Here is a 26856-nt window from a genome sequence, read left to right as displayed (position 1 = left end):
ACGCTGTGTACAGAGCTGTTAACTGCAATCTTATCATCATCATCATCATCATCATCACCACCATCACAACCATCTTCATCATCAACACCACCACCACCATCATCATCACCATTGTTGTCATCATCATTATGATCATCATCATCACAACCATCTTCATCATCATCATCAACACCACCATCATCATCATCATCAACACCGCAACCACCACCACCATGATCATCATTATTGTTGTCATTGTCATCATCTTCATCATCACCACCATTATCATCATCAACACCACAACCAGCACCATCATCATCACCATCATCATCATCATAACTATCATCATCATCATCATTGTTGTCATTGTCATCACTGTCATTATCATCACCACCACATCACCATCATCGTTGTCATCACCACCACCATCATCACCATCGTTGTTATCATCATTATTATTACCATTATTGTTAATAATAATTATTAGAACAATAAATGTGTATATATATATATATATACACACAGACACACATTTTCTGAACCGCTTGTCCCATACGAGGTCGCGGGGAACCGGAGCCTACCCGGTAACACAGGGCGTAAGGCCGGAGGGGGAGGGGACACACCCAGGACGGGACGCCAGTCCATCGCAAGGCACCCCAAGCTGGACTCGAACCACAGACCCACCAGAGAGGAGGACCCGGTCCAACCCCCTGCGCCCCAAACTGTATATATATATATAGAAAATATATTTTCTACATAAATAAAAAGAACCTTTTTATGTCACACATGAGGCTACTGGCACTGTGGGATCAGCCAGCTTTACAGTGATTTACCTATTGACAAAGGAGTTGTACTGTACCAGCTGAGGGTAAGGACATTGATTGATCAGGGCTACTGCAGCAGGAGGGACTTCAAACCCGGAGCCTTCAGGCTGCAACACAACTTCAGGCCACCAGCTGCTGAAGCGCGGCTCTCTGTTGCTCTACTTTTCTGCATCCTTCACTTCAGAGGCGCTTCCTCCTTGGGGGGTTGGGGGGGGTCCATTGTAGCTGCCACCCGGCTAATATCCACACACGCACACTGCACACACTCACCAGTGGGGCTGCGCGATGAACGAACACCCATCGGAAATAACACGTGTCATCGCGAGAGAAGGTGCGGCGCTCGAACCCGCGTCCGATCGCACAGCCCAGGCGAGGCGACACGCGCCACCGCTCCTGAATTACTGAGGGGCGGGGGTGCGGGAGCGCGGGCGCGAGGAGGGTCGGGAGCGCGCGGGGGAGGGGACGGCTGGGGAGGGGCTGCGGATCCCGATCGCGGCGCGGGGCAGCGCGGGGGCAGCGCGAGCGCGCGAGCTGAGTGGAAGCGCCTCGCTCAGTCAGTGCCGAGGCTCCGTGTGTCAGCGCGCAGGTGGGAGCGTGATCGACACGCGCTGACCTCACCCTACACACCGTACCGTACATAGCGTGGTAAGTAAGTGCGGGGACCGCGGCCGGGCCAGAGGCGGAGCGCTGGATTTACACCATGTTTCACACTGTTTCACACTGTTACTCACTGCACTGACTGTGTCAGTCCGTTGCGGGTGTTTAATCTCTCTTTAGTTAGTAGTGTTCGCACCGATGCGATGGGCTGTCCGAGTTACTAGGTAGTGAAGGAACATCGATTCGAAGGACGTAGTACCGCTTTTGACAGCTGTCACTTGGCTAGTAAGTCGTGCAGAGTAAAATACTAGTAAATATAAATACTGTACGCAGTATACCACAGTAATTCTCAGGAGGTATCGCCAAAGGCAAAGGCGCCGTCGAGCAGCCAGCAGCTGGAAGTGTTTGTTCAGTACTCTATGTATGAGATTACAGTACTCATGAAGCAAGTATGAGTAAAACCATAAGTAGGAGGTATGCAAAGAAAGGGAGCCTTGTCACTTTGCTCTGAAAAGTTACATTATATTTATTCCTTCATAAAATGCGAAGTGCAAATCTGCTCACGAATCTGGACCTTAACTGGAGCTGTAATTATGTTCAATATTCTGGTTCAAATTAACTTCAAAATTAACAGTCCCTCATAGCAGCTCTTGGCACATTGTTATGATGATGTGGTGTTTCGCACAACTTTGCAGCTTGTTTGACTGCTGTAGATTTCCTGTGTAGCAGCTGCATACAGTATAATATAGATAAACATTATCTATCTATCTATCTATCTATCTATCTATCTATCTATATTAATTACTTCTCTTTAAAAAAAGATACTCGAACCTCAGTCATAAACATGAGTGGGATTATTCCAACAGTCCATATTTACGGTCGAACGCATGATTCATTGGATGACCGTGTTTACCGCCCCGTGTCCACTGCACCATCGGTCTATATATCACGCAACTTGTGACAGGTGACCCAAACATTTCGGAGGTGAGGGCCGATTTCACATTCACTTTGCTTGTCATGCGGTTCTATTATGTGAACGTGAAGGGGTATGTCAGTGATGCTGAGGTCACCGCTTTTGATTTTGCGTGTATGTATGTGTGAGGTGATAGACAAAGGGACGCCGTTACTTTGAGTGTCAAAATAGAGAAGGGCTACGTCCGTGTCATCGCCTCACGGATATGAGAGCCCGCCTGTCGTCCTCTTACTGATCCTACCGTATGAGCTCTGGTTGTGTGGTTCACCAGCAGCATCTCGCCGATGGAACAGCCTCCGGTGCTCCGGACACAGAGGGCGGGCCCATAAAGAACACAAAAGCTCTTTAATTATAAGGGGTCAGGGTGGCTTTTTCTCAGTATTGATCCACAGTTTGTTTTAGCCTGATTAAATTATGATCTCCGTATTTACATATTCATGTAAGAAAGAAGAAGACCTGGGCAAGTGACTGCACACAATATGTTTTGCCTACACTTTTTTTTTTTCGAGAGGATGCAAAATTATGTCATTAATACACTGTACTCTAGTTTCCTGGAAACACTGAATTGTTTGGTTTGTCAGCATTGGCTGAGTGATGCTGCGAGGTTTATTTTCAGCTGATTTTGGGTTTTTGCGTGGCTCTGTCGTCTTATTGCTTGTGGTTTTGCTTTTTTTAATTATAAGCAATTCTACAAATATTATTTCTGTTTCTTGAAGCACAGCTCTTACGCAGAGTCAGGAGGAACAAATTCAAACACACACTTCCTCAAAACAGCATGCTGCGAACCACCTGCTTTTCTCACCCGCTGGGCTTCAGGCTTTGTTGAGCAACATAACACCCTTGAGGGAATATGCTCCTCCCTTACTTCACCCATCAGAAGAATACTTTTTACATACTCTGACCTGTGGGTGTGTGCCTACAGGGCTGTTTATAGATCTTCAGGGCAGAAGATGCTCAACACACTCTACCCCTAAAACACGTTTGTCAGTGGACAGCTCAACATTTTTCCACATTCACTTAGATTCCCATATTAATATAAGACTTCCCAAATGTATAATATATTTAGTAGACTGCGATGGACTGGCGTCCCGTCCTGGGTGTGTCCCCTCCCCCTCCAGCCTTTCGCCCTGTGTTGCCGGGTTAGGCTCCAGTTCCCTGCAACCCCATATGGGACAAGCAGTTTGAGATGATGTGTGTGTATGTGTGTGTGTGTGTGTGCATGTAAATGTATAATATATTTAGTACACTGCGATGGACTGGCGTCCCATCCAGGGTGTACCCTCCAGCGGTGCACCCAGTGGCTCCGGATCACCGCGAACCTGATCAGGACAAGCAGTTATTAAAAATGGATGGGTATTATATTTGACTTAAACATCAAAGTGCTTTTTTCAGTGGGATTATTTAACTGCGGGGATGTTTTGGAGGTGATTTAATGAGGTCTATGAATTCAAGAGGTGATGTATTGTAGGGAACTGGCAGCTAGAGCTGAAGAGTGCATAAAATGTTTTATGTGAGTACAAAATAAAATGAAAAACGACAAAAAAAGAGAAAGGGAATAAAACAGGCACATTACTGACAGACTCAGAATATGAATGATTTTCGTTAACGGTTGTAGGATATCCGTTTACTACAATACCAGACATGTGTAGGGTATCTATACAGATACCGTGAAAGGCTTTGACCAATTTAAAAAGAAGATACTAACCTTCCTATAGGAACTTCTAAGCGTACTTGTAAGCTATATGATAGTATAAATGAAAATATGTAAACTTTTTTTTCAATTACTTAGGATGAGGCTCTCTGTTTAAGCAAATACATAACAATATCCGTAATTATAGTGGTGCATTTATGGAACGATCGGCTACGGTAGGGGGCTCCTGTAACGTGACTCCACCCCTTCTGAACCCATGTGCCTTGAACCAGGACCGACTGTGGGGGGGCTTTTGGTTTGCGTGGGTGAACCACGTGTTCCGCGTTCGATCGCTCCTCTTCCGCAAACTTTTATATCACGGAGTCAGTTCCTCTCGTGTGGGACTCAAACCTAAAAGGCAGAACCATTCGAAAAGTCCTCAGAAAAATGGCTCATTTGTGCCCCTCTCTTCTCTCGTTACGCTAAAGGCCACAATCTGTGTTTAACAAAGTTATGGACCGTACACCGATTGCTCTAACGTTTTTGGAAAAGAAATGCATTTCATTGTTTACGGTCCACACCTGAAATTCCCTCTCTAGGAATGTGGGTCTTTAACACGGTCCCCCTAGAAAAATGAACATTTGATCTGCACGACCGTTGGGCTGGATTCTAGAATAAATGGAACTCCCCTTTCGGAACTTCTTAGATAGTGCTGTGTGATCACAGCTGTGAAATATTGCAACCTTCTGCGCTTGTTTTGTGCAGGATGGCGCATTTGCAATTTCCCATCGTGCCGTTTCTGTCTATCTTGCCGTGGCTCAGCGCTTTTTTCTTATTAAAAAGAAAAAAAAAATAAAAAGGAGCACACCCTCTTGCGCAACAACACGCGAAGCATATCGTGTGTTTCGGCAACACGCAGACCCCTGTCCTTGATCTCATCCCAGATTGCCTTGTTTCGAAAAGACGTTTCTTTGTGGATGCGGTGAAAGGAGGTCTGTCTCCCGGAGTCGTCCTCTTTCCCAGGAAGTGCTTTTTTAAAGCTTTCCTCTCGATTTATAACCGCGGATTAAACACAAAGACCAGCAGGGTAGTGTGCAAAACGTTTGCGGTTCTGCGGGGGAAGAATTCCACGGATCGGTGCGAAGCGTTCCCATGGCGCTGTGCTGCCTTTAGCCTCGTGCCAAGGTCACCCCTGGCACATCTCCAGGGCGCCTTTTCCCCTTGAAGCGCCCTGGCCGGAACGGGGAGCTCCGCTGTCCGCGCAAAGACAACACGACTTGTGTGTGCACGTGTGTTTCCCACCGCCCGCTGCCCAGACCCCTGGGCCTCCGCCGGACAAGCTCGTCCTCCTCAGAGAAGCGAATGTCAGTGGATTCGATTCACCGCCCAAGCCTGAAACTGGGGGTGGGGGTGGGCGGGGGTCCGGATCGGTCCCGTCATCGAGTCAACAACTGTGGTGTTATGGTCTCCAGCACCCTTGTTGCCAGGGTGGTGGAATGATACGAAGTGTGCGGGAGGGTGGGGAAGGGCAGCCGGGCAAGCGAGGATGAGGGAGAATTGGTGAGTGGGTGCGTGGGTGGGTGGCGGTTGGAAGAAGGTAAATAAATCAGTTTTTTTGTGAGCTCTTCCAAAATATGAAGTCCAAGCTACCTGTAAGAGCGGCGTCAAATATCACTGCTCCATCCTAGGCCGCTGTTAAAAAACAGGGTAAAGTACAGTTACGTTTGCATTTGTGCATTTCGCAGATGCTAAATTAACCGGAGTAACCTAAAGTGCACGTCACAAAGATACAGATGAAGACACACAGCTTTGAAAGCGCAGTCAGTTTGTGAAAATACATTCCTCTTTGTCAGAAAGCTCATTACATGCGTCGCTGCGTATAAAAGTAAGAACACATAGTGTAGCGCACGTTCATGGAGCAGATGGGGGGGGTCAGGAGAGAAGTGAGTCCCAAAGGAATATGCTTTGAGAAGGGATTCAGCAGTTCCGAGGGACAAAGGGAGCTCGTTCCATCAGAGCGGAGCCAAAACCAAGGACCGCTGCAATTTGATTTTGCGCCGCTTGCGTGTGGGGCCGCAGCGTAGTCCTGTTAGGGTCACGTTGGGTCAGTTTAGGGTCACGTTAAGGTCACGTTGTTCATGCTGTTGAGAGTCCAGCGCGGTCAGCTTGCCACCCGCCTTATTCAGTGAGACCAAAAGGATCACAATAAGCTTCTTTGGAGGAGTCTGCTCACATCACATAAGTTCAGAACGACCCGTCTGGAGGGAACGCTGACGCACACGGATCCCTTCGGCGTGGAATGCGGTGTACACTTTATAAACAATAAGCTGAGCGAAAGGCGGCCACGCCATGGCGTTTTCCCGAGCGACGATAATGCGGTTCCTGAACGGCAGCTCGTTGGGTCTCATCGCAGCGATTTGTGTCGCGGAGCGTTTTTAAAACAGCAGTTTCGGTCCTGGCTGTTGGCATCGCCCGTCTCGTGCAGTTTACAGAAGGTTGGCGGGAAAGGCTCCATTGTGTGTGGCAGAAATGAAGATACGTGCTGGTCAGAAAAAGAGGAAGTGTTTGTCAGTGCAGATGCGTGGGTGCGTTTTAGGAGAAGAGGGGGAGGACTGGCCAGCAGCCCAGCAGTTGGAGATGGGAGGCAAAGCCTTCGGTGCAGGGTCAGCGGGTGTTTAACCGGGGCGGATTGCACGGGGTGGGGCAGATATACGTATAAGGTGCTCGGACACGTGAATGGCAAAGGAAATAGAAAGGATCCGCGTGAGTGATTTTGCGCAGACGGCGTGGGATGGTGTTATCAGGTGGCAGCTGGCGAAGCCGTGACTGAAGGGATTCGCCTCTGTGCGCGGCAGCCGGGCGCTCCGGAAAGTCTTCGACGTCGAGTTATTTCATTCCGTGCGCAACCTGGGAAAGAGGAGCCTGAGATCACCTTCGGAGTTCTTCGAAGGGTTTTTCACGCTCGCTTTGCATAAACGAACCCACAAGGCAATTCTGAAGAAGCGTTCACTCCAGCAGAGCGCCGTGTGTGTGTGTGTGTGTGTGTGTGTGTGTGTGTGTGTGTGTGTAGACTAGACTGATGGGGTAGGTGTCAAGGAGGTCGTTTCAGAGATACTTTCACCCACACTTCACTTCCAAATATTTTGTTTGCTTTTCTTCATTAAGTTTTTATCGTGCCTATTCATTTTGAGGTGTTGGTCACGGGTGGCACGGTGGTACAGCGAGCAGCGCTGCTGCCTCACAGTGCATGGGTGGTGTGAGAGAATGTGGGTTTGATCCTCACCGCAGCCTCTGTGGAGTTTTCATGTTCTTCCCATATCTGTGTGGGTTTCCTCTGAGTGCTCTGGTTTCCTCCCACAGTCTAAGGACCTCCTGTTCAGTTTCCCCCATAGTGTGTGAGTGACACAGAGAGAGTGTGTTCCATTGATGTATGGATGAGTGACCCAGTGTAAGCAGTGTATCTAGCAGTGTAAGTCACCATAGTAAATAAGGTGTGTGGGCTCAACACTAGAGTTCATTGCAAGTCACTTTGGAGAAAAGCATCTGCTAAGTGAATAAATGTAAATGGACACCCAGAGGTTTTTAACTCTTTATTTTCTTTTCTCTCGCTTTATGCCCTTTCATCCACACAAAATCTGCTCCTTGCTTGGTTATACTTCTTCTGTATGTTTTTGACCTCTTTGATAAGGACTCAGGTCACTTGTTTGAAAAGGCTCTTTATAACTGTAAAATTCACTCGGTTATAATTTAATATTTTTTCCTTTTTTTCAAATTTTGGACAATACTTGATTTGGTGTCAATGAACAGGGAATGTTGTTTCGCTGTGAAATGAACAAAAACTACTAACCTTGGTAAACAACTTTTAGAATAGCAATGATTTGTTAGTCACTCGATCAACCGCTACACCCCAGCCAGACCTCTTCGCTCGTCTACTTCTGCTCGCTTGGTGGACCCGGACACGAAAGGTAAAGCACGGAGGTTCTTGGTCCTGGCTTCGTTGTGGTGGAATGACCTTCCCCCGTCACTCAGAACTGCTGAAACTCTGTCTACATTCAAGAAGGGTCTGAAAACTCACCTTTCCCAGACCCATTTCGCCCAAGATCTCTCCAGCTCATGTATGGTGTAAATGTTCATGCACCGTAACTTCATGAGCATCACCAGATAAAGCCTTTTATCAGCCACTACTCTGGCATTGTATTTGCTTGCTTGTGTATTTTATAATATTATTTTTAAAAAAAAAATGGTAGGAGGGTATCAGGATTTGTCTATCCTGTGTTTTACGCACCTACTTGAACGAAGTCTCTTGTTTCCAGAAGTCTACCTAAAAGGCCTTGGACTCCCGGTGATGGGCTCGGGGGTCATTCCTTTTGATACTGGAGCCTGCAATCCAATTCTCACCTTGAGCTGCTGCAGTGCTTTAATGCAAGTAGTGGGATACACACCTGATCTCGTAACCTTACAGCTGGGCAGTAAGGACTTCCACAGTGTGCGTCCTTTGCCTTGGCAGTTGTTGCCAGACTGGTACGGGTGTGCACGGTCTCTCCGCACCGGTGGAGACAGCGCGGTGGTCCAAGACACTAAAAAATGATTTATTCAGACTTACAGGGGCAGCAGATGCAGTGTTTGGAACTACCGACTTTGACTCAATGGAGCAGGTTAAAACCGCCCCTCCTGCTCTAGTATCCTTGGTCAAAGAACCTACCCTCAACTGCACCAGTAAAAATTACCCAGCTGAGTAAATGAGTAAAACAGTGTAAACAGCTTAACGCAGATGCCTTGATGAAAACCATCAAATAAGTAAATGTGATGTAAATGTACCGTAGTCAGTGTGAGAGACTCGAGATTGAGTCTGACAACACGTGTCAGTGGGTGTTTCGCCTTCCTGCTGACAAAAAGCAAGGATTTACTGTCGCTAGAGTTGGAAGCCACTGTATGTTAAATATGATGCGTTTGAAGAGTTAGGGCCGGTTATAATCCATCGTGCCCCGTTTATGGATCCGACAGTAAGAACAGTGACCTCCGTTCTTGGCGCTACATGACCAACACGCTCACTGAGAGCACTGGTGTGTTTCGTTCACTCCTTGATTAGTCAATGGTTTGGAAGATAAGATTGTGTCACTGTTCACTAAGCACACTGTTGCCGTGGCAACGCACAGCCCTCTCAGTTCATTTGGTAAACTCTGCGTTCCACAGCTTTTTTAAAGTGTGAGTTTCAATGCGATGGCCCCCACAGCAGGCTACAGACTGCCCTGCGTTGTTTATCAGACCGCTGTGCAAACTGTGTTGCCCATGGATCTATTGGTTTTATTATGGATTTCAAACTGCTTTTCTTTTCATATTGATTTAAATGTCCTATACCAGCTGTTCACCTTTATATACAGAAGTACATTCCTTTGATATCATCTCTCGGTCCTGATAATGCTGTGTTCTGACACAGGCGACCATGACCTCAGAGTCAGTGGAAAATAATAGTCATTTTTGCCCACATTGTTCTCAAAGACCGGGGCCAGTCTTCCACTAGTTCCTGGTAAAAGGGCACCAGAATGGGTGGGCATAGGTTTGCCGGAGTAGGCCGACAATAGCTCCCCTCCCTTGAGTTTCCATGTACAATGTAAGGAAAAAGTGGAGAAAAATGATTATTGACATGAGGTTTAGTTAATACTATTGATAAAAAATATTCTATTCATGTGTTACTAGAAAATAATAAATATGGTAAATTATAAATATGCAATGTCGTGTATATCAACATACAAAGGTATCTATTGTAATTGACTGTAGTGTGTGTGGGGATGTGTTTGTGGCAACGTGAAGGTATGTAAGTGCACTCGTATCCTCAGATGTGGTAAATCACTTTCACGTTGCATGTGTGAGGGGTTAGGCTGTGTGCGTGGGGGAAGCCGGTAATGTCTCTACGTTCCATTTAGCTCTACTGTAATATTGATAGTGGAGGACCCCCAGGGCACCGTCCCAACCACACCCTACAAACACACCGTCAAGGTGTCACAACGGAGGGAAGCCATCGGACCCAAGCGCGGGGCATCAGGGTTCGGAAGGGGAATCCAAAAGCCGTGGTCACGAGACAATCCGAGGGTAGCCGATGCACAAACGTTACCGGAGGGGAAATCCGTGAGACAAGCAGGACATCGAGAAAAACGAAGGCTCCAAAGAGAGATGGGAAGGGAAGGGAGACGGGAGAACAGGGTTGAGGCCGGATGGAACAGGAAAGGTAAGGAGTTAAGGAGCCTACAAGGATGATGATGATGATGATGATGATGATGATCAAATGCTGAACAAGGTTCCGCACTTGAGTGTGCTCCAGAGCGATATTTTATGTGGTCGTTCCCTGATCCACCGGAGGTGCTCCTCGTTGCACCGAGGAGGGCGTGACACACACACCATCTTTCGCACTTTATTGTTGATCATGTTGCTTCTGTGCAGCTGTGACAGCTATTAATTAACCTTTTTTAATACAGTATTGAATTCACCCGTCACCGTGTACATCTTTTACCTAAGTACACCTACTGCCGTGCAATGTAGGATTTTTAACAAATGACAGCAGTAGGCCAGCATGGTGGCACAGTGGGCTACAGCGCACTCTCGCAACCCCTGGGCTGTGTATTCAGTTCTAGGTTCATAACTGGCACAGTCTCTGTGGAATTCATATGTTCTCATTGGATGCGTGGTGGCACAGCAGGTTTGGCTGGGTCCTGCTCTCCGGAGGGTCTGGGGTTCAAGTCCTGCTTGGGGTGCCTGACGATGGACTGGCGTCCTGCCCTGCGTGTGTCCCCTCCAGCCTCACGCCCTGTCTTGCTGGGTTAGGTTCTGGTTTGCTGTGAACCTGCTTAGTGTGTGATGTACTAGTATAAATTCCTTCATGTACTGTGTTTTCAGGACAGGTTCTCAACCATCACTTCCTTTCGTTGGGACCAGTACTTACTGGAAATGGATGAAATAACAATAACTTGAGCAATCAGTCATTATAGTATGATTGTGCTGATAATAAGGAAGGTCTGCTGTGACTGTATAGAAGGTGTCAGATTGAATCATATGTGTTTCCAATGAGTGTTTATGAAGAGGGACCACACGGGAATCTGCTTTTACTCATGCGTTAGCTTCCGAAACAGTCAATCAAACAAAATGCATTTTCTGCGTTCGTCCTCTTTGTCATTGTTCTCCAGTTGTCGCTGCGTGGGATCTGATGGTGGCACACACTGCCGCAATGGACAGTAGTGGCCTTGAGTGTGTCTTTTATCTCCAGGTTCCGTTTGTATAACCTTCCGTACTCTCTCGTCTGCGGGGCTGCATTTTACTGAGCTGTCAATTGCATTTAACTAGAGCTGTGTGACAATATGAAGGTATAAAGGAATCTTCCATTGTCACAGTTTCATGATTTTCATCTTCTAAGAAGTCTACTCTACAATGGATTGTTAACCCAACCACGGTGCACTCCGCCAGCCCCCCTTACTCCCAGTTCTTCTGGGACTGGCAGTTGTAGGATAAGCGGTTATTGAAATTGTATGGATGGATCTTCTAGAAAGGGGGGCATGGTGACGCATTGGGTTTGACCGGGTCCTGCTCTCCGGTGGGTCTGGGGTTCGGGTCCCGCTTGAGGCACCCTACGACAGACTGGTGTCCCGTCCTGGGTGTGTCCCCTCCCCCTCCGGCCTTGTGCCCTGTGCTGTTGGGTTAGGCTCTGGCTCCCCGTGACCCCATATGAGACAAGCGATTTCAGATGGCTTGTGTGTGTGTGTGTGTGTGTGGATCTTCTAGAAAGTGATCACCCTTACCACCAGTGGGAGGCAGTCTTTGACAAGGATACTCTGACACTTGCCTTTGGCCCAAAACAAGTGGATTGTCTCATCTGTTTCCCATTTTTCAGTTTCCTCTTGTTTATCTTTAGATGACCTTTCCAAAGTTCCTAGGTTGACTTAAAGGTGTTAAAAGTGAAAAGAAAAATGTACAAGAAAAAAAATGTCTTGAATCTGACTTCGTCTATATATGATATTGTAGCTGCGATGGGGTAAAGAAAGAAAGATGCACAGAAGCAGTCCGTCACGAACGTTTATTACAACACCAGCGCACAGTGAGCGGTGTTAAGAAGTACAAAGTAAAGACTGCTCTTGGTCCAATGAACCTTTCTTAAATACCTGCACCTCAAGCCTGCCTTTTACACCAACGAACATGTGCTCACCACCTTATGGGCCCTCGCAGTCCCCTCTGCAGTCGGACGACTATTTTACATATCCCCGCAATTCTTGTTCCCATCAACTATTGACAATGAATAGTAGCTCCTGCTGGAAGGGAGCACCCTTCGGCAGTGCGGGTCTTTATAATATAATAAAAGTGGAGCGTTTTCGGAGAGGGAAGGACATGGACGCGTACCTTGGTTATTTGGGGGGTGGAATTTGTTTGGGTGGTTATTTGGATTACTTAATAAAGCAACTGTCTCGCCCTGAATTGCCCATTTAACCCTCACTTTGAGTTCCTTTGACAGCCAATATGAGCTGTCGCTCAGCCTTTGGCCGTACAACTGGGAGCTAACCGAAAGAGAGGTGTGGGACAGCGGAAAGGGCCTGGGATGACCTAGAGCTTGAAGGTCAAGCATCTGGGAGCTCACATCAAGCGGGAAGCCTGTACATGGAGGATAGGGGGATGATGGGAGAGAAAAAAATGGACAGAGATAAGCAGGGAGTAACATAGAATGGGTCAGGAAAGAACCAAAAGTTTAGAAAAAGGAGCAAAATTTAAGGAAGGGTGTCTGTTCAGCTCCGTTCCACCACCGTGGAGGAGACAAAGTTGTTGTGACTGAAAAAGGAGCGAAACGGATACATTAAACAGAGATTCTGGGGGCAGTGGAGGAGATGAGATCGGCTAAAGCAGAAAGATTGGATGAGGAAAAACTGTCAGACTGGCGCAGGATGACCATCACTTTTTCAGTCATGTAAAAGCAGCACATTCTACTTTACAGCCTACTTTATTCTCCAAAAATGCTTCATAAAGTGAATTCCTGCAAATAAAATACATAATTACCAGCAGTTTCAATGGTAGAAATGCCAGGTGTTCCCGAACAACAAAACTGACACCCATTTATGCCGAAATATCACGGAATCCCATTAAAAGTGACAGTCCCACTTCAGTGATTGACATTAGTTATCATAGCTTAACATACAGGGTAGTTTCCCTTCATTAATTACTCTATAATACCGTATGTCTGCCGGTGCTCGTTCAGCTCTTTTGTAGTTTTCACGTACCGTACACAAACAAAACAGACATATATGTGATGCTCGGTGTTTTTTTTCATTTCAACCTTTAATGCAGAAAACAGAGCAATAAAGACAAAAGAACTCAACGAATGCACGCACACACACACACACACACACACACACACACTCACCGAACAAGTTGACATTGTCCGGACAGTCCAAGCAGGGACCGCGAGTATAACAGGTGACACTACATTATGACAGGGTTGAGAACGTCATAAAAGGTGAAACTAACAAATGGGGGTCCAGTCGAGGCTGAATTCGAATTTAATGTGGCACGAGCCAAACTATAACTGAGAATAAGCTGTCAGCAGGCAATCAAAATCTAAATGTGGTCCTCGTAAACGTGACGAAATATTTGGCAAATTGGTGTCGTGGTATTAAACCTGTGTGTTGAAAAGAAGATGCTGACCTTTGACGTAATAAACTGTTTTTGTAAAATATTTGTTATCGACAACCACATAAGCTTTAAAAAAAATCTAATTCCGGGTTTATTTTCCTTCACTACTAGTAGGGTAAAAACTCGCATAAAACCCCTTTGATCACTTTTTTAAAGTTAGAATTTAAGGAGACATTTTTCCTGACTGTGCAAAGTTGTTATTAAAAGAAAAATTGTATATTTCACAGTGTCTTTCTTCAAGGCTCTAACACATAAAATGATTTTATCAAATGTTGGCAAGAAAAGAGCATTAAAACACCTACTTGTTAACAGTACAGTTTAATTACTGTAGTTCTTTTCCCGTTATAATACCGTTACTGGAAACGCCAGCCGCACCTGAATAAACAAAATTTCTTGTAAACCTAATGCTTCTATCTTGGGGTATGTCTGAATTTTTTTTTCCTAACCAAAGTCACCCATCGCTGTCTTGCTAGTAATTTAAGGTGATGTGAGGTGTGAGTGACCTGAGAGATGACTGGGTGGGCGCACAGTGGGCGAACCCCTCGCAGACACAGTGCGACACTCCCCGACTGCTGCCTACCTCCATTCATCGGTCCCCATCGAGTGCGAACAAAGAGCGCCTGTGTTCCCCCTCTCCCGTATTTCTCATAGTCCCGGGAGAGACCGCAGAGAGGTCTTCTTCAAGTCGGCCCCTCCCCCACCCCACCTTCTCGGGCCCTCACCTTAGAGGCGTGGATGGGTTTTGTAGGAGAAGCACTCGCAACCAATAAGCAAGGTAGTCCAACGCGAGAGGAGGCTAGAGAAAAATGGGTGCGGAAGTGCCATCCCCCTTGATGAAGCGTATCATTGCTGCCTGTTTCCTTCCTCATTTTCAGAGTACTTTCAGAAACGAGCAGAGAACCTCAATGGAGGTTTCAGGCTATGAAGGTCATCGCTGAGGATGAGCAGCACTTTGAGTTGCTACCAGGAAACGCTGAGCTCTCGATGGTCGCTCTGTGCGTTTCCTGTGTTTACGCTTGTTTACTGCTCAGCGCTACACGCACAGCTATTTATGGCTCTGTCAGAGGGTCATGCGCAGAGGGAGGAATATACTTGGGCTTAAGCCCAAAAAGTGGACACGGATCACATTGACTCCTCCTCCAAATGCAAGAGAAGCATGTTGGCGCTTCGTGCCTCCTCTGGAAGGGAAATGCACTAGTTTCTGCTTTCATTTTGCTCCTCGAAGCCGGTGATAGGTCCCTCTCTGGGTCCTCGGGGTTGTTTCGAGGCCCTTAGAAGGTCCTGTGGAGGACATCTGCACTAAAGCAGCAAGAGAGTGATTTTGGGAAAGCTGGCTGGGTGGGCTGGAACGGGAATGGGCCAATTCCCCATAGGCCTTCAGCGGGTCTTTCAAAAGGAGGCCCTCCGGTGGTGTTTAATTACCGCAGGGGCCTGGACACGGTCCAATGTCCAGGTGCGGGAGGCTCAGATCTGCTAGATCCCCAGTAAGACCCGGTCCTGCATTTCAAGAACACCGTGCGGAAATGGGCGATACCCTGAGTGGTGCTGGTGGTCTTGCAGCGATATAATCTGTCCCAGGGAATATCTGGATGTGGCTTTTAGTGCCTGCGCACCAGAAGCATACTGAAAATTTTGAAGTTAAATTTGAAAATATTTCACCGCTCTTTCCCCGTCCGTCCTGATCGCTTCCATGATCGTGAAGGAAAATAAACCATTTTCAGCAGTAATTTTATTCCTTTCAAACAATAGGTATTGTATTTACAGTGCATCCTCAAATGACTGGACTCGTAGAGAGAAAGGGTGGTCTGGTCATTCCAATGTATGACGTGCATGATTTTTTTAAAATCGTTTTGTATGATAGTGCGGTAAGTGATTTTTTTTTTAAATTTTGAGTTTCATTTAGCTGATTAACGAGCAAGACAAAATAAATTCTTTAAACTTTTACGTAAGAAGTCACTTCAAATATTGAAATCAATTTTTTTTTTTTTTAAATTTTGTATTACTCTTTACCGATTTTTATCCGAATTTGTTTTTGAAAATTCTGGACAAATATTTTAGAAGTAATATTGTGATGCATTGAACTGTCCAGTCGCTTCAATATCTACTCGCCCAAAGTTCAGCCGTATGCAGATGAACTAATCGGTTGTGTTATTGACCATTTCGAGGACTTTTGTGTTTGTCATCACTGGAGCCCTCCTGCCAGGAGTGCTAGAAGGCAAATTTACAAAAATTCATATAGCTGCAACTTTTCTCCAAAGCAACTTACAATGTTACTTACCATTATTTATGCATTTATACAGTGGGGCAATTTTTACCGGAGCAATTTTACAGTAAGTACCCTGCTCAAGGGTACTACAGCTGGAGGTGGAAATCAAACCTGCAACTTTTGGGTCCGAACACTCACAGCTGTCTAGATTCCTAGTATTGTGCTGTTAAATATGCAAGGATCAGATTCTAGAACTTGTATATGAGTGTGAGCGAAAGGAGATTGTATGAGAAATACAGAGTGGCACTAAGAGAACACAGGATGGCTTGGTTAACACTCTGTCATACATGATCACTCTTAGGATGGGAGGAGCTGTTGGTTGTCAAAAGTGATATGTGATAACTTGATCCCTACGTACTCTCAGAGGACTGTGTGTCCGTGGGGGAGCCGTTCTTAGGAAAACAATGGGCTTAATTGGATAACGCTCCCACGGACACACAAACACACGCCCGCTGTGAGAGCCGGACCCCGAATCCAGGATTAGGTCTAAATGTGTACGTGTAAGAAGGTGCTAGGTGCCATGGGTGCCATTGGCTGTGGACAGCTTTGTCACACACTGTTCCCATTTTCTTTAGACTTTAAGTTGAGAAAAACATTTTAAAAATAGCTTATTAGTATTCTGCTTTCCCATTTGACACATTATATGAGATAGTATACTCTTATGTTCCATTCCTCTTATTTAATTGTAAAACATTAACAGAAAAGAACTGATTAAATAATAAGAGACTGAAGTTTGATATATAATTCTTGCAGTATAATGTAAATATTTTGAAATCGCCCATATAGGGGATTTGCCCTGACAAGGACTGAGAAACACTGATATGAAGCAGAGAGAAAATTGGGGGGAAAGTTGTTCATAAATTAATAATTAAATGTAAATAAGAGCGAAGAAGAGAAACGAGATTATTAGAACTGTTTACACAGCATACTGGTGCTTTCACCATGTTACTGCTGGCTGGTGACCCAAAACCGATTAAATCAGGTTGTAATTTTTTTCAAACAGTGCACGTCACTTCAGCTTGAATTTTTTTTTTTTTGCAGGCGCTGCTTTAGTTTCAACTAACTCTCAGCCTGTTGTGCAAGCATTGCTGGTGCTGATGAGAGAAGCGGATCTTTCTGTATAGCAAACTCGGCCCACGCGCTTAACAGCTGAGCTTTGACATCATCCGTCATCTTTCCGTTTTTCAATAAGGTCCATTCATTCTATTTCAAAATGCATGCAGTAAATAAAATACTGATGTTGAATGATGTATCGTGGTGTCATTAGGACCGTGGACTGGATAGACTGTCCTTAGTTATATCTGACATAATACAGCAGGACTCAGAATGCTCCTAAAGTGAGCCGGCATTGGTTGATGTGGTGTTGGGGTTAAACCTAGAACTGCTGTAGATGTAGATGTGTGGCCCCAAAGAGGGGGGACATCACACAGTGGGAAATTTATCCCTCCACAAATGGGCTCAACAGATTGTAGCAATCGATTTACCCATTAGTAATTAAGCAGTCCTTCATTATGCATGAGAGCAAGCGAGAGACTATAAGAATTTTGCCCCGGAGGATTACAGAATAAAAGCAGGAAGAAGGACGGCGATCTCCAAAAAGAGAAGAGAGGAGCTGCCTCCTTCTGTAGAGTATTACATCAAGTTTTTAAGTAAGTTCAGTCCTTTACCTCACCGTTGGAGGGTGACATCATGCTTTGACAGCTATATCATCTTCTTGTACATGAGTGACAATACGTCTTGACCCCTGAGAGTCTCGGGACTTTGTTAAAGTGTCCAGAGAAGAGCCCAAGCCACCCCCAAACGTGTCCCAAATGTTTACGGCTATTAAACTTGTGAAAATGTGTATATGATGTACAGTATATGTATATATTGCATGTTATATAGAATATGCGTGTAATACGCGATACGTATATACTGTACATACCGCCCTCTTTTGGTTTGCTGCTCAGATTGAGTGCCTTGGGTTCTACGGCTGAGTCCTTCCTAGGACTTGAACACTCTCATGTTATATGTCCTGTTCCCCATATTTTCTCTGCATCCTCTCCATCAGCCTCGGCTGACCTTATCTGGAGTTTTCAGGCAGCCCATTGGGTGTCTGAGCAAAGATGTTTGTGAAAAGCAATCTGGGATAAGCAGCAGCAATGTCAGCGCTCCCAGTGAGACACGTTCCCGAGCTGAACCGGAGATAAGTTGAGGGCGCACACCCTTTTCCATTTCCTGTGCTCTTTTTTTTTTTCCCTTCTCTTGGCTCTTGGGCTTTCCCCCACTTTTTCCCTCTATGCTTTTCTGATCCCCTCTGAGCCTCTTCCTCAGTTTAGCGAATGCTCATCACCTGGGGAACTGTTTCCAGCTTTGCAGTTTTATAAGGTAAAAGAACAATCAGATGTTCACCGCAAACACATGCGCTCTTTTTTTTGAAATCACAATACAAACTTTCTTTCTGGCCCCATGCGGTCAAAGCCTCCAGCATCCCTTTTGTTACGTTTTTGCCGTTTAAGATTGACGGGTTTAAATCTTCAGGGATTCTCTGGAGTCACAGCTAATTCATTTCATATGCCTGTTTGTGCATTTGTGTGTGTGTGTGTGTGTGTGTGTGTGTGTGTGTGGATGCGGATTTGTATGTGTGTACTGAAGGATCCCTCCCACAGACACCCCACTGAGTGCCCTCACTAGCTGCAGTGTTCCAGGCCCTACATTAGCAGGCCTGTAATCTATCAGGAGGATTACTGTATGTCGGGGCCCTGCAGGCGGTGGCAACGGGAGGCTCGTGGATTGGACGGATCGGTCTTGTCCGCCACACACGCTTCCTTTGCTGGGGGACCTGCCTGCAACAGATGGGACGTGGAGGAGCGGCCATGCCTTGTGACGTCAGTGCCCGCAAATCTTGACGCAGGTCACGTTCCAAAGCCTCGTTTAAGACGATGTCCCGCAAGCCTCAGTTTACAGAACATGTTCTCGAACTGTACTCTGCCGCTCGACGTCCTCCGCAAACATTTTTTTTTCTCCGTGGGATTTTATGTGGAGCTCATCCTTTATTTCAGTCACACTCATTGCTGTGGCTTGGTCAGTCCCTCCTTTGCAGTTTGTATTTTCCCAGTTGTTAACCACATTATTTTACATTGTCATTATCTGTTTAGCTTTACATTTATTAATTTCTTTCCTCCGAAGTGATGTACTTCTCATGGAGCAATACAGAAAGTGCATTACATCAACATCTATTTGTTTCTTTTTATCTCGGAGACAAAAATGAACGCAGCATGCAAGTTCATCACCAGTCATGATCAAAACTTTTAAACTGGAATTAGCCTCAGTATCTTAAAAATAGTGCAAACCACAAACAGTCCAGTTCTGCAGTTTTTTTGTTACAATGTCAACAGAAAAACTCAAAAGACTCTCTGCTGGACCCTGCTGAGAGTTATGAGCATTTTTTTATTAATCCCGTTTTAGAGATCCACAAAGGGGAGAGAAGAGCACCTCCTCCCCTTTTGTAGATGACCTCTTATTTGTGGATCTCAGTCCTGATGCAGGACCATTTAGGTTAATGACCTCACTAGCGTGTGTACATTTGTCACAAGTACAAGAGAAAGCAAACGCAATGCAAAGCTCCTAAAAATGGCATATATGCTATTAACAGGGTGGAAAAACAAAGGAGTAGAAAAAATCTGGAGTGTAAAATTGTCGCCGAGCAGTGACAGCTCATCTGATTTACTATGAAAGCCTTACTCCCGTGTGTGAAGTCTTTTGGTCGATGCCTGCACACCCCAGAGCATTATGCAAGGCCTCTGTTGCCTTGTTATTGTCAGACTGGTTAATGGATCATCTAAAAAGCTGTTCACCACCTTAATTGGAAGGACTGCAACAGGGCTCTACTGACCAGGGGGACCAGCCTGGGGTAGTTCTTTCATAATAGGAAAGCTGGACCAGTGCCTCTTCAGGAGAGTAAGTCCTTCCTGGTGAGAAAAGACCCACTGTGCAATGTCAGTGAAGAATTGGTTGTGGAGCTGTGGAACTGTCACTAGAGTGAGAGACCTGGATCTCTTCAAAAGCCTTGTCCGAACCGAGCAGCTGGCCTTGCAGAGAATGTAAATGTCTGTCCCTGCAGGGAGTCCTCATGAAGCCAACATGAGCCAAGTGAAGCATCTGGACCACAGAAGCCTGGATGCTGAAGGAGAAATGCCTGGAGCTGGGCCTTTTGTTGAGGGGGGGAAACAGCTGGATGCGAGTTCAGCCTGGCAAGGTGTCTTTAGCAGGATCCAGATCCAGTGGGGATCGTGTCTGTCTCCTGTGAGATGCATGGGAGAAGCAGACTGGAAAAGCACGGAGCGTTAAATTAGTGTGAATGTTTGTGTCTGCTTCTGTCCCCGAGCGCTTTGCACACCGGTGATGTGTTTGAGCTGCTCTTTCTAAGCGCAGCAAAATGTGTTTGCAGAGCAAATGGACAACTTGCCGAAGAGCTGAGTGTGCTTTTGTTCCCTGCATTTGTGCTTAGCAGTCCTCTCCGTCCCAGCATCGCTTCCTTTTTCCGCCTCTTCACAGTGTGTCTCCGCACAGATATGCAGACTTTCCGCTCACTTTCACCCACTCACTTTATCCCACAGCAGGATAAAAAAAGACGGTACTTATGAGTATTATTGTGATTGTTAAATATAATGGCAGGCCGTACTCCCATTAAATGGTAATAAATGGTCATTCTGAGCAACAGTTACAGTAGAGACAGGCCAACATCCCTTAGAAGTAGCCCCAGCTGCTGTAGCCTGAAATTTGCAAAAAACTACCACTTAGGGTATAGAGCAAGAGATGTCAAAGGTCAAGTCTTGCTGCAGTAGCAGCTGCAAAGGCATTGTGTCCTGTTCCTGGTGTCACCTTCCTTTACATCTTTATGGAGGGTATGATAATCCCTCCAGTGCCTGCATGGGAGAGATAACAGAAAAAAACAAATGGCCATCACCTACCTCAATAAAATGTTTGAGAATTTAGAACGTTTCGTTTCAAGTTTTATTGCATTGTGACTGATGAATAGCGTCGGATGGAAATGATTAATTGATTATTATCAAATTTAGGCAAACAAGCGTCAGTGTATGTGGTTCTGTTTGTTGCGGACAGGTAAAACATTGTATTGCATTATTAATACTATCAATTTCCTTGCGTAGCCTTCACATTTTACAGCAGACATTAATGTTAAGTTTCTTGTCTAAGGATGTAACCGCAAGTCCTGCCTTAGATCTTAATCTGAAGTCTGTCCTGAAGCATTACACATTTATACACGGTAGAGTTCTGAGTTAAGGCTTTTGTTGGATTAGATTCTTTTTGTGGCACAGGAGAACAGTGAGCAATGAGGGTTCTCGGATTTGATTCATCCGTTCCTCGCGTCCCTTAGGTCCGTTATCAGACCTACTTAGTGTTGATGAGTACAGAAAAATAAAGTTTAGGAAGAAATGTTCCATGGGAATGAATGGGGTAGCAGATGGTTTATTGAAATAATGACCAATGTTGAATGCAGGTAATTCCTTGGTGGGTGTTGAGAAGAGAAGTTTTGGTCCAATTCAGAAATATCAGTAGACTGGTGTTTGTGGCGATGGGGGTGATGTAGCCCCATTCAGCACTTTCCGGACTCTTCGTCATCCAGACGGGCGGCCAACCGGACCTCCCACCTATCACATGACATCATCTGGAATCTTGGCAGGAGGGTTACTGCGGTAACCGGCCTTGCAGGCCTTTAGGAGGACTTATTTATCTTTTTGGTCATGCGGTCCCGAAGCTTGCAGGGCTTTTGTCTGCTGTCACAGCGGAGCTGGTGGAAGAACCAGCGCCTCTTCTTCACAGTGACTTACAGACTCAAAAACAACATTTCTCTCGCACCTTGGTCGGACAAGCGGCTATGTTGGGTCGGGACTTCTGAAACATTAAGAAATCCTAGATGCCACAGTGAATTTGAATTGCATTTCTCACCATAATGTTTCTTAATTGTTGTTTATGACATTGTGGTTTTTGACACAATACTGTATATTGTTAATGTCTGTTCTGCTGCTTGTCATTCTTGTCCTTATTCCTCCTTCTTCCTATTGTTGTTTGTTTTTTTTTTTTCTAGGAGATGACTATGCACAATGTCACGTGTGAAGTAAACGAAGTAAACAAACAACAATGTAAAAACTGAGACAAAGACACAGTCAAATCCACCAATTAAATTGCAAAAGAAACGCAGAATAAAGTGAGCAAGTGATCCATGTTTCATCGCCAAGCGTCGGGCGGTGGAACTTCATTCTATAAACGTGTACGAACTGAAGTCGGCGGCAGCGCGGAGGTGAATTATGCGTAATGTTTCAAACATTAATTATTCCTGTCTTGAGCTAAACGGGGTGCGGTAGAAGAAAAGGGAGCAGGACAGATAGCAGGGCGGGAAAGAATCACTCGGAAGCCCCTCCGCGAGGAAAAAAAAAAATGAATAAAACCCCAACGGAGCCGCCAAAACGCACCTCTCACGAGCTCAAGTCATTGCCTGTGCGAATGTGTGTGTGTGTGTGCGCGCGCCTCTCCGTCTCTCTCTAGCAGTGTGCGCGCGCGCGCGCGAGATTTCTCACGGCTGCAGGGCGACAGAACCAGCGCAAGGGAGCAGCAGCACGCGGACGGTCCCCAGCGCGTGCTCCGTCTCCGAATTCAGCCAGGCGACTCTCTTTGGCACCGATTGCCTCTTTTATCTGTCCGTTATTTATCGGATTTTCGTCGTCGTTTCTCGCTGCTTCCGTCGGCTCCTGTTCCTGAGTGTTTCTTAACCTCAACCCAGGGCAGGGAGGGGACGAAGGGGGAAGCGCAGGCAGGCGGGCGAGCGGGCGGTCGCGTGGTCGCGGCGGTGTGTTGCTGTGTCTGTGTCCCCGCGGCGCGGCGCGGCGGCGGAGAAAGTGACCCGGCCTGTGTGAGGAGCGAAGTCGGCCCCGAGACCTGGATATTCATATTGTCCTGCATTATTCATAATAACAAGAAGAGCCAGGCGGGCTTCCTTCTGCTTTAGAGGCGAACGCACCACTATCTCGGCTTCTGAGGTTTATTTCTCCACGCAGCGAGATGATGTGTAACAGGGCGGCAGACATGTAAGTAGGACCGCGCAGTTCCAACGCACGCACGCACACACACACACACACAAGATCATAGAGGTTTACACGAGGAGCACACAGACAACACACGGCAACACAAGAGAGAGGAGTGAAACGGACCCGAGAACACACACACACACGCACACGACGATAAAAAGATACACACGAGGGGTAATGACTAGTTAGGTATTGTGAGACAAAAAAAATAAGTATTAGAGTTATACACTAATGGGATCAGTGGGGCGGACATTCCCTCGTTATGAATATTATTATATGCTCATAATACATGTTGTAAATATTCTGTTAATCATGTGTCATCTCTCAAGCCGTGTTACAGCTTCTGTATGAGGGATAGGTTTGCTTTCGCTGCTTCGAACCCAGTCTGCATGCGTAATGGGGTGCTTGTGATGGCAGCTTGGCAAAGGTGGTGTGAAGGAGATGCTCAGGTACATATGGACTTATTACACGGATCGAGGTGCGAACAGGTGGTGTGTGTGATGGATGTCCCTGCAGGTTTAATGCCAGACCTCAACGTCCACGGGGACTCCGCAGGAGAACAGGGTTCGGAGCTGAGTAACCGGTGCTCTTGCATCCTCTGTACGCACATTTGTAGCGTATGCCTTACACCTGGGCAGTGGAGAACCTGCCATTTTCTTAGCTTTCGCTCTGCAAAGGTCCGTCCAGCAAACGCATTGTACGCGCCACCCTCACAGCAAACCCTCCTCTTCCTGTCCTTCTGGTAAAGATGCCTGTGAAAGTGGCTAATCCACTCAGCGTAATCCTTCCGCTGACTTTTTACATCAGCGCAGGTACACAGAGTGTCTCTCACAAAAAGGAACGTGTACATACTGTATATGCTGATTCTGATTCTGATGTACATAGTTATGAAGTGTGTGAATACGGTCACTCAGGATGGGTGGGCGGTGGAGTTACAGCAGACCTCTGGTCATGATACATTCCATGGACATGGACTCTCAGGAGTCCATTTATAGTAATTGTGATGCAGTGGTAGATCATCTGTTTTCTAGACTGATTTAAGACCTCCTGCTGCCTGCGTATTCATAATTCCTGCATGTCTTCTGTAGTTCTTCTTTTGAGCCATAAGGTATTATTTCAAAGCAGCTGAGAGTTTTACAAAAAGGGGAAATGGCCAGACTTTGCCCCCCCACCCCCCCATCCTTCTTTCACCAGTGCTCCCACTCTGTATCCTCTGCTGAGGTTTTCTCGCAGCAGCATGCTCGGCCCTGTGGGGTATAATCTAGGCCACACAGTTGGCTCTTTGTGTGTGACCTGATAGCCAAGTGTTCTAATTTAGCTAATGATCTGATCAGCAAAATTATTATGTTGAAAGATGTGTTCACAAGAGGGGGGGAAAAGCCACTTGGAAAAGTGCTCTGGTTTTAGAGAACTTGGAGCGCTAGGGAGTGGGAGAAATGTATCGGAAGGGAGTTGGGAGTAAGAGATGTGGCCCACTTTTACCATCTTTTGCCAGGGATTGATAGGATAGTTGGTTGGAGATCTCCAGAAATTCCGTAGATCCACGTTAACGTTGCCGTCCTGCCAAGTCCGGTTTGCGGTGCTCTGGAGTTCTTACTTGGCCGTTACCGATATATTGCCTGGGCTGTCTCGGTCTGTGTGCTGCTTTGCATTAACAGGGGGAACGATGTGTGGCGTATGAGAGTCAGGTGTCCTCTTGTGTAGCCCTCCTGTGACAACGCTCAAGGGTTGTGTTCTCCCACACAGCCCCCCTTGAGTCTCTTCTGGTGAACACCCTCTTTACCCGCATGGGATGGTGAGCTGTGCTACGGAAAAGTTTTGCTGATGCCCCACCCCACCCCCCGAGTTGCCCTGGCAAAGTGTGATGTGTGTCTCTCTAAAGAAGTGGGGTAGAAGGGACCACAGGGAGCTGTGCTAGTTATGAATGCCTTGGATCAGGAGCCACATCTCAGGCATTCCTATTAGGGAATAGGCGTTTGCCTTGATATCCCTGGGGCGTACGGGCCTGTTTATATGGGTTATTCACATTGACTCTTGTAATTATAATTCACTGTCTGTCATAACTATGGTCACCAGGAACAGACTGCTTGTAGAAGGGAGGCGATGGGGAACCTGGTCTGAAGTTGGATGTCTCCACAGGGAATTTGAGCCAGGGAGTAGGTCACAACAATTGGTCTTTGCCTACGATTTTCTTGATGCCCTCTTTTGCAAGAGAAGAAAAGTGATGTGGTATAAATCTTATACTCACAGACTCCTTAGAGCTCTTTATAAAGCAGTTTTGGGATTTAAGATTTTTGTTTTTCTGGAACATTTCAGATATTGGCAGCGTTGAATTGCATGTCTTCAAACTTACCTCTTTTGGGTTTCCTTGTTTGTACATGTGGCCAGGGCTGTCAGGCACCAAAGATTTTTAAAGGGACATGGATGACTATTTTGAGACAGCTTATGTTCTCAGTTTACTTTAAACCAGGAAGCCTTGTCTCTAATTGAAGATTATATTGCTAAGTAATATGGTCTTTGAGCAATTTATTGTAAATGTCCAGATTTTTCATTCTACTTGTTGCCATTTTCCATAATAAAAATATTGTGGAGGCTTTGAGTCATAACCATTTACAGTTTGGACAGTAATTTCAAAGAAACAGCTCCTTTTACCAGGCAGTTAAAGTACAAATATTTGGTATCCCACAATATATTTGCTTCAAGAAGAATATACAGTGTCTTCATAATGTTTGTCCTGTAGTGTAAGTCACCTTGGTGAATAAGGTGTGTGGGTTGATGACACTACATAGAGTTCATTGGAAGTTGCTTTGGAGAAAAGCGTCTGCTAAGTGAATAAATGTAAATATAAATGTTTGTCCTTCAGGTTACAGAATGCATTCAACACACAGTTAGGATGCTTTCCCAAGCTGTGAAAAGACAGTACAGATAGATACGTCATACGTTCCTAATTCAAAGGAAATTTATTTGATAAGTTGCTTAACTTGTGCTGTAAAATGTTAAAACATAGTATGAGACATAAAGCCTATTCATTATAAGTTCATTTATTAAAGACAATTTTTTTTGCTGTCCTTGGGAAGAATTCATGCCAGTTTTATTCAATGATTCCCTGAGTTGTCACATTAGCTGTGTTCTGCTGTGTGACATGTTGCAAAGATCAATCAAAAATGTAATTTTTGTCAGAACCAGCTGGTATCATTCTATGAAAAAAATAAATTTGCCAGTAAGGCATTATTTTTTTGTCATGTATTTTAGACTTTTTAATTTATTTTTTATAATTGAAAATATCACACTGCTGCATGTGGTCTAAAACTCCGAAAGTACGGATGTCTGTCGTCCTTATCTTGTCTGTGCATGTGCCTGCGTTCTTGTGTGTGTGTGTGTGTGTGTGTGTGTGTGTGTGTGTGTGTGTGTGTGCGTGCGCGCAGCGCGCATGCTGGCAGTGTGTCGCTGGTGGTTCACCCAGTTAATGTCTAGACCCTGCACATCTTCTCCAGAGGTGTCAGCTCCCATTAGCTCTCATCTCCAGTGACAGTGTCCCTGCGACAATGGCCACAAGCCTCCAGCGTCACTCAGACAATGGGGGCCAGCTGTAAATTCAGCTATAAATAATATAGCTTACTATCTGTGCAGAAACACTCCCGTTTTCCCCATAGGAAAAGCATACTTCCTGATGCCAAAAATAGATAATTCATTGCAATACGCAGACAGAAAAAATGCAGCCAGCTAAATAAACACAAATGGCTTCTCTGATGTAAAGCTTAAGGCTCTATACCTCAAGGAGAGTGGCTGTGTGTGTGTGTGTGTGTGTGTGTGTGTGTGCGTGCGCGGTCTTGAGATTA

At 45.8% G+C, this 26856-nt stretch overlaps 1 protein-coding gene across 2 annotated transcripts in view; it reads left to right on the top strand.

Moving 5' to 3' along the window:
• Positions 1-1304: 1304 nt before the first annotated feature.
• The window catches only part of ripor1 (RHO family interacting cell polarization regulator 1), a 65907-nt gene continuing 40355 nt past the window's right edge, over positions 1305-26856 (top strand). Inside the window, exon 1 of one of the 2 annotated variants that reach the window (XM_018726660.2) lies at positions 1305-1448. The gene's annotated coding sequence lies outside the window, so the exon portion shown is untranslated. Of the gene's footprint in view, positions 1449-22813; positions 23018-26856 lie in introns of those variants that run through there. The other variant, XM_018726661.2, reaches the window with a different exon arrangement.

Source organism: Scleropages formosus, chromosome 7, assembly GCF_900964775.1.
Source record: "Scleropages formosus chromosome 7, fSclFor1.1, whole genome shotgun sequence".
In the NCBI taxonomy this organism is placed as follows: Eukaryota; Metazoa; Chordata; class Actinopteri; order Osteoglossiformes; family Osteoglossidae; genus Scleropages; species Scleropages formosus.
This window is presented reverse-complemented; position numbering and strand designations above follow the sequence as displayed.